This window comes from Poecilia formosa, unplaced genomic scaffold (genome assembly GCF_000485575.1).
Source record: "Poecilia formosa unplaced genomic scaffold, Poecilia_formosa-5.1.2 Scaffold434, whole genome shotgun sequence".
NCBI classification, from domain to species: domain Eukaryota; kingdom Metazoa; phylum Chordata; class Actinopteri; order Cyprinodontiformes; family Poeciliidae; genus Poecilia; species Poecilia formosa.
In genome coordinates, this window is record NW_006800373.1 from 237,193 (window position 1) to 243,201 (window position 6,009).

Consider the following 6,009-nt stretch of genomic DNA (forward strand, 5'->3'; position numbering starts at 1 on the left):
AGAGGTTGTTCAGGTTTGTCCTCCCCCGCATATATTCAGACAATTACCTATTTGCTATGTGCAAAGCGAGCTCCCCCTCACTCTCTGTGTGTGTGTGTGTGTGTGTGTGTGTGTGTGTGTGTGTGTGTGTGTGGCTCCTGCAGACAATGAGCTTGTCCCCAGATGCCCCACAAACTGCGAGACAATAACGCTTCAGAGCGCACATGTTCCAGACAGTCACAGAGGATAATCATCCTGATATGACTTTTTCTTTTTCATCTTTTTTTTTCTTTTTCTTTTTTCACAGAAAGCACAAAGACAAAGATCGCTTTGTTGGAGGAAAGAAACCGTCTATGTCAATACTTCACAGCTTTTAGCCTTTCTGGTTGCGAGGAGGGCAGAGTGTGGCTGCGTATCGCCTAAAGCTGTTTATATGAACATCAAGGTTAAGTACAAACACCACTACTTCTTCATTTTATTAATTTGTTGAAGAAATGTCTAAATAATGAAGCAGCTTGTCGTGATAGATCTCTAGGAACTACATTCATACCTGGCCCAGGGACAGACCAAAAAATCCAGAAGAAAAACGTCTAAATTTGATGTTCAGAGGGTTTCCACGCGAGTTCCTCGATGTGCTAAGCTGACAACATAGATACCCCACGAGGCTGTGACTGCAAACAATAAAGAAATAAATAACTTAGAGGCTTAAAGTTTAAAACCATGAATAATGTTTATTACAGTCATTTCCAAGCTCTAGTTTGACTTGGTTTGTCACATAAATGTCAGTGACACGCATCGCGGTTTGAGGTCGCAATGTGACAAAAAAATGTGGAAAAAGGGTATTTACTCTTGTCCTCATCAAAAACAACCTGCCACATGAATGTAGAGCTGTGACCGAAACTAGAAACATCAGATATTTACCATTTCCTTCATCCAATAATTATTTCCTGACCTGTTTGAAATGTGCTTTTTAATCAACAAGCCATCAGCAGCAAAAACCGACGGGTTTATCTAAATTTGAACCCAACGCGTTCGAAAGCCTCAAGTTTTTCAGAGTAAAATCCGTCTTGAACTGTGAGGTCATGCTGCCTTTCGGTTTAATCCGCTGCAGTCAGCAAGCTGGTTTTAGCCAACGCCAAATGAATGCTAGATGCCTTCTCCATTTTAACAGACAATTATTCACGTTCCACATTTTGTGCTGAAAGTGCCGAAAGAAAATTTAGACTTTAACTTCATAAATGCATTTTTTCCAAACTTCTTTCACGTGCTAATGTCAGCGTTAGAATCGAGGGTTTCTCGGCTTAAATTCTGCATACGTTGATGCATCTCGGTTGATAATTCCAACCTCCACGCTAACGTTAAACGTCCACGGCTCAGATTTGAAGGAAAACAGCAACATTTAGTCCATCCATTCAACATCGCAATGTGACCCCAAACTTTTAAAATGAATCCATCCATTCTGAGCTGCATCTCCGTCCCTGATGTAGAAAAAAAAAAAAAAAAAAAAGGATCTCCACAGCATAATCCTTCCCTCTCCGTGCTTTGACCAATGCAATGGTGGTGTTCAGTGTCACGTTCAGCATTTCTTCATGAGGGTGGAAAAAGTTTGCTACTGCTTACATCTGAAGAACAGGAACAGGAAGAACACACAGGTAAATTGGTAAAGAGTACAAAATAAAATTAAATAAGAGAAAGTTTCTCAAGGGACTTCAGGTTAAGTAACAGAACGACGAGGGGAAGAAAAAGAAATGTTTCAGCTTTTTACATTTAACACAGCTGAATATGAGGTTGGACATTTTGTAGCGACTTCTCCCATGAGACGCATTTCACCAGCTTTGTCTCGTTTCATGCCCTCTGAGAAAGTTGGGCCTGTTAAAAGTGGTTAAATCCAAAGTGGAAATGTGTGTCTGTGTGTGTGTGTGTGTGTGTGTGTGTGTGTGTGTGTGTGTGTGTGTATGAGGCCAAATGCTGGGCTGCTGCTGACTCCAAGTCTTCTGCTTTGATGCGGAGGACTTTGATGCAGAGTTTCTGGCATCAAAAGAAAGCGGAACTGTCCTGCATCCCCGTTTCCCTTCAGCAAAGGGGGGGATGACGGGAGGGAGAAAGGGCGGGTGAAGGCGTGAGTCCGTTGAAGTCGTCAACGGTGACGACTTGAGGTGAGAGAGGAGAGTCAGAGAGAGAGCAGAAAGGAAGCAGCTCCTCCATGAGGAGCTATGAGTCACTTTCTGGCTTCCGTTTTCCTTTTGTACACACACACACACACACACACTTCCAACTCAGATCCCGTCTCAGGTGCACCCAGATGTTCTCCCTCTTGACAGTCTTCAGACTAAAGTCATGCAGACCCTCAAAGCCTTTTCCTAAAACCTGAATGGATGTAGATACAAAAGGGGTCGATGTTCCAAACTTTTGAGAGTGCTGTTTCCATGGCAATAGGTTCTGACATCTCCTATCGTGATGAGAGGGTTTTTTTGGTTGCACAGGACTGGCGGATGAGGATGAGGAGGGGAGGAGAGTAAAAGAGGGCAGAGCAACGGAGGAGATCTGAACGCCGACAAGTCAAGGAAGACCGTCAGAACATCCAGATCAAACGAGGAAAGGAAAAGAAAAAGCAAGCCATCATATTTGAGTTGGAGAGGCAGCGTTCGGCTCTCCGACTGCAGGCAAATTAAGTGAACCCATGTGACCTCATCTGAGCGGAGAGGGAGGGATACACAGAGCCTTTTAACCACCCACCAAAAAAAAAAAAAAAAAAAAACACCACTGACGTATTTCGATCTTTAGTGACGCATCCAGCCTGGAGGAATATTTCCTTAGATAATTGGAGAACAATGTGTTGATAATGAGGCAACTTGGTTTATTTGGTGTGTGTGTGTGTGTGTGTGTGAGGGGAGAGGGGGCGGCATCCTCATTAAGGAAGGCATTTAGGAGCAAGAGCTATTGTGCCACACTGCTCTGTCCTCTCACAGTAAATATAGAAGCAAGTTTTTTAATCCAGCAATAGGCACGAAAACATGACGCGGGGATGGATTTGCTCGATCAAAGATCAAATCAATTGCTGACGCAGAGGGAGGGTGGGGGGACCTTCTCACCCCCCTAAACAGATGCATCATCATCATCATTATATCGCTATCACTATGCAAAAAAAAAATAAAAAATAAATACTAAAATGGGGGCCCAATACATGTTCACTTAGGTTCCACGAAGTTGCCAGCAGGGGTGCCAGATGCTAAAAATCGTGCCTCACTGTTCCTTTAAGAGGAACGGGCGAACTTCGATGACCTTAGAAGAGAGAGACAATTTGGAGAGTGTTTGTGCAAACGGTAACAGCTGATGGCGGCACCTAGCAACATCTTCTGGAAATAATAATAATAATAATAAAAAAAATGATAGTAATAAGCGGTGTCCTTCAGATGACGCCTCAGGGAGCGCTTTGCTGCTTGCGAGTAAAAGAATCGCATGCTGCTTTTTAGAGTAATACAAGTGGAAATTCATCTGATAAAATATAAAGAGAATATATATTTTACTATTTTGAGAAAAATAAAGTTTTTTTGGGAGGGTGTGGAGGGGAGAGTGAAACACATTGCTTTGCAAAAAACTATCCTTCACTCTGCAACTTTGTTTTTTGTACTTTGTTACATTGACGTAAAAGAAGCCACAAGTGGTTAAACTTGCAGTTTGCAGCAAACTCGGAGGAGGAGGTTCTGATTTTGAAGCAAACGAGCGAAAAAAAAAAAAAAAGATTTGATAGAAAACTAGGTACTAACCTGAACACACACATTCTTACAGGCGAAACACGACGTCAGCAGCGTCATGCCATGGGAAGGCTTTTTTTTATTTTTTTTATTTCCACGCATGGACAGGAAAAAACTGGGTGGAGATACATTCAGAATAATAATTAAAAAAAAAAACTTATGAAGCTGCAGAAAGATTTGAAGTTTTCACCTTGCAGGAGGGCGACTCTAAACGTTTGGAATATTTGGAACAAATTCAGATCTAAAATGACCAAATCCATTAGAGAAACTGCAACATGTTTTGAAGATGGATATCAACAGACAACAGATGTTCAAAAGACTTGAAGTTGGAAATGGAGTGAGAGGAAGAGTCGTGGAGTCTAAATACAAATAAACTGCACACTTTTTAGATTTGTCACACTTGTTTTGAGAAACCCATTCATTTTTATTCCACTGCAGAATAAAAGTATTGATTTTGTTGTTTTCATTTTTAAAAAAAAAACATTTTAAAGGGGCAATTATACTTTTTCTAGGTGCTGTGAAAAACATTTTAAAGGGGCAATTATACTTTTTCTAGGTGCTGTGGCCAACGTGGTTTCATGTGTCAAACACAAGATGAAATCATTCAAAATCTGCTTTGAAGTCGTATGTGTCATGACGAGAAAAGAGTTGTCGAAAAGAATAAATTCTGTAGAGTTGGCCGGACAAAGACTGATGCATGAAAAGTTCAAACATAAAGCATGTGCACTGTTCAAAGAATTATAACTTATTATGATAAGCATCGACGACGAACTGGACCTACCTAAACTGCAGTCTTTTTGTTCCACGTCCACCAAGTGGCAGCAAACACCACCTTTTTCTAAACCTGTCTAGTTGGCAGCATTGGGTCTTTGAATGGTTTCTGTTTTATCAAGTGTTTATACAGAATCATCACTTCCTGCTTGGTCAAAATCAGATGGAGAGATGATTAAAACTCCAAATATTTCTTAGATTTGATTCTAATGAGCTTTCTTCTAGTGAACTAATAGAGTATTTTCACTTTTAACGTCAAAATTCAAAACTTTCCTTGTAGAGTTTCCAATGTTTTTTTTTTTTTTTTTTTACATTTGCAGAAGAAGGAAGACGTAAGTGACATGGACAGATTAATGGTTTGAAGACACCTGGATAGAAACGGAGGGATGGATAACGGACAAATGGGAGTGATAGTTGGATTGATAGGTGTGCAACAGACGGTCAGATGGTTGGAAGAACGACTGAAGGACCGCTGAGTGGACAGAGATGGATGATGGACAAATGGAGAGATGGTTGGATGGAGAACCATCAACGAACGATAGAAGGATGGGAAGACAGATGAATGATGGGTATTTGTATCAAACGGAAGGATGAGTAGACTGATGGATGCGACTTTTATATAACTGGACAAGGCATGAAAATTTTTTAAAAGAGTAGGACCTGAGAATAAATAATGACTAATCTTTCAGCACACACTGGGAAAAAAAAAAAAAAAAAAGCTGAGCGCAAAGAGACTGAGTCACAGCAGCGTTTTTAGGATGAAAATATAAAACTCACATGTTCTCTTTATTTGTTGTATATAGATAGATGTACACCACTGAAGGTTTTGGATAAAAGCAAGCACAAAAACCTCATTTATGTAAGGAGCAAAAAAAACATGGCTGGATGTGGAAGATTCAAAACGGGAAAGACGTTGGTCTACAAAGACTGGAAAAGAAAATGAAAATCCTAGCCGTTTTCCTAACCGTCGATAGTTTTAACGTGTTGAACTTTGTGCCACATACCAACCGTTTGCAGTTGCTAAGAATATCTGATTTCTATACACAGGATAGTTTGTACAAAATATGAAATCTACCATTTAATAATAGATATAACATAAAAGTACATATGTACAATGAAGCCAGCCATTTAGTATGACAAATACTAAAGGACACTTGCAATAAAAAAAAAATAATAATCTTTTCAAAGAGAAAACAAAGCTTATGTAAAATGAAAAGAGCTCCAAAGAAGCCAGTATTAAAGCCATTTTAAGAACAAGAGACACCAACAGGGCGCGGCGCGGCGAGTCCAGTCCTCCCGCGCCCGTTTCCGTTCCATGCAAGAGTCTAGAGTAAAAGGAGCAAGGAGAGGCGTCGGCGCGCACCTTTTGGTGACCGTTGTTCTCCAGGACGAACATGGAGAGAACAGAACAGTGACTTTCCATATAATTTACAATTTGCACACATTCGGTTGAAACACTGACGACGAGGTTCTGCAGGCAGAGGAGGAGTAAAACCACAACAAA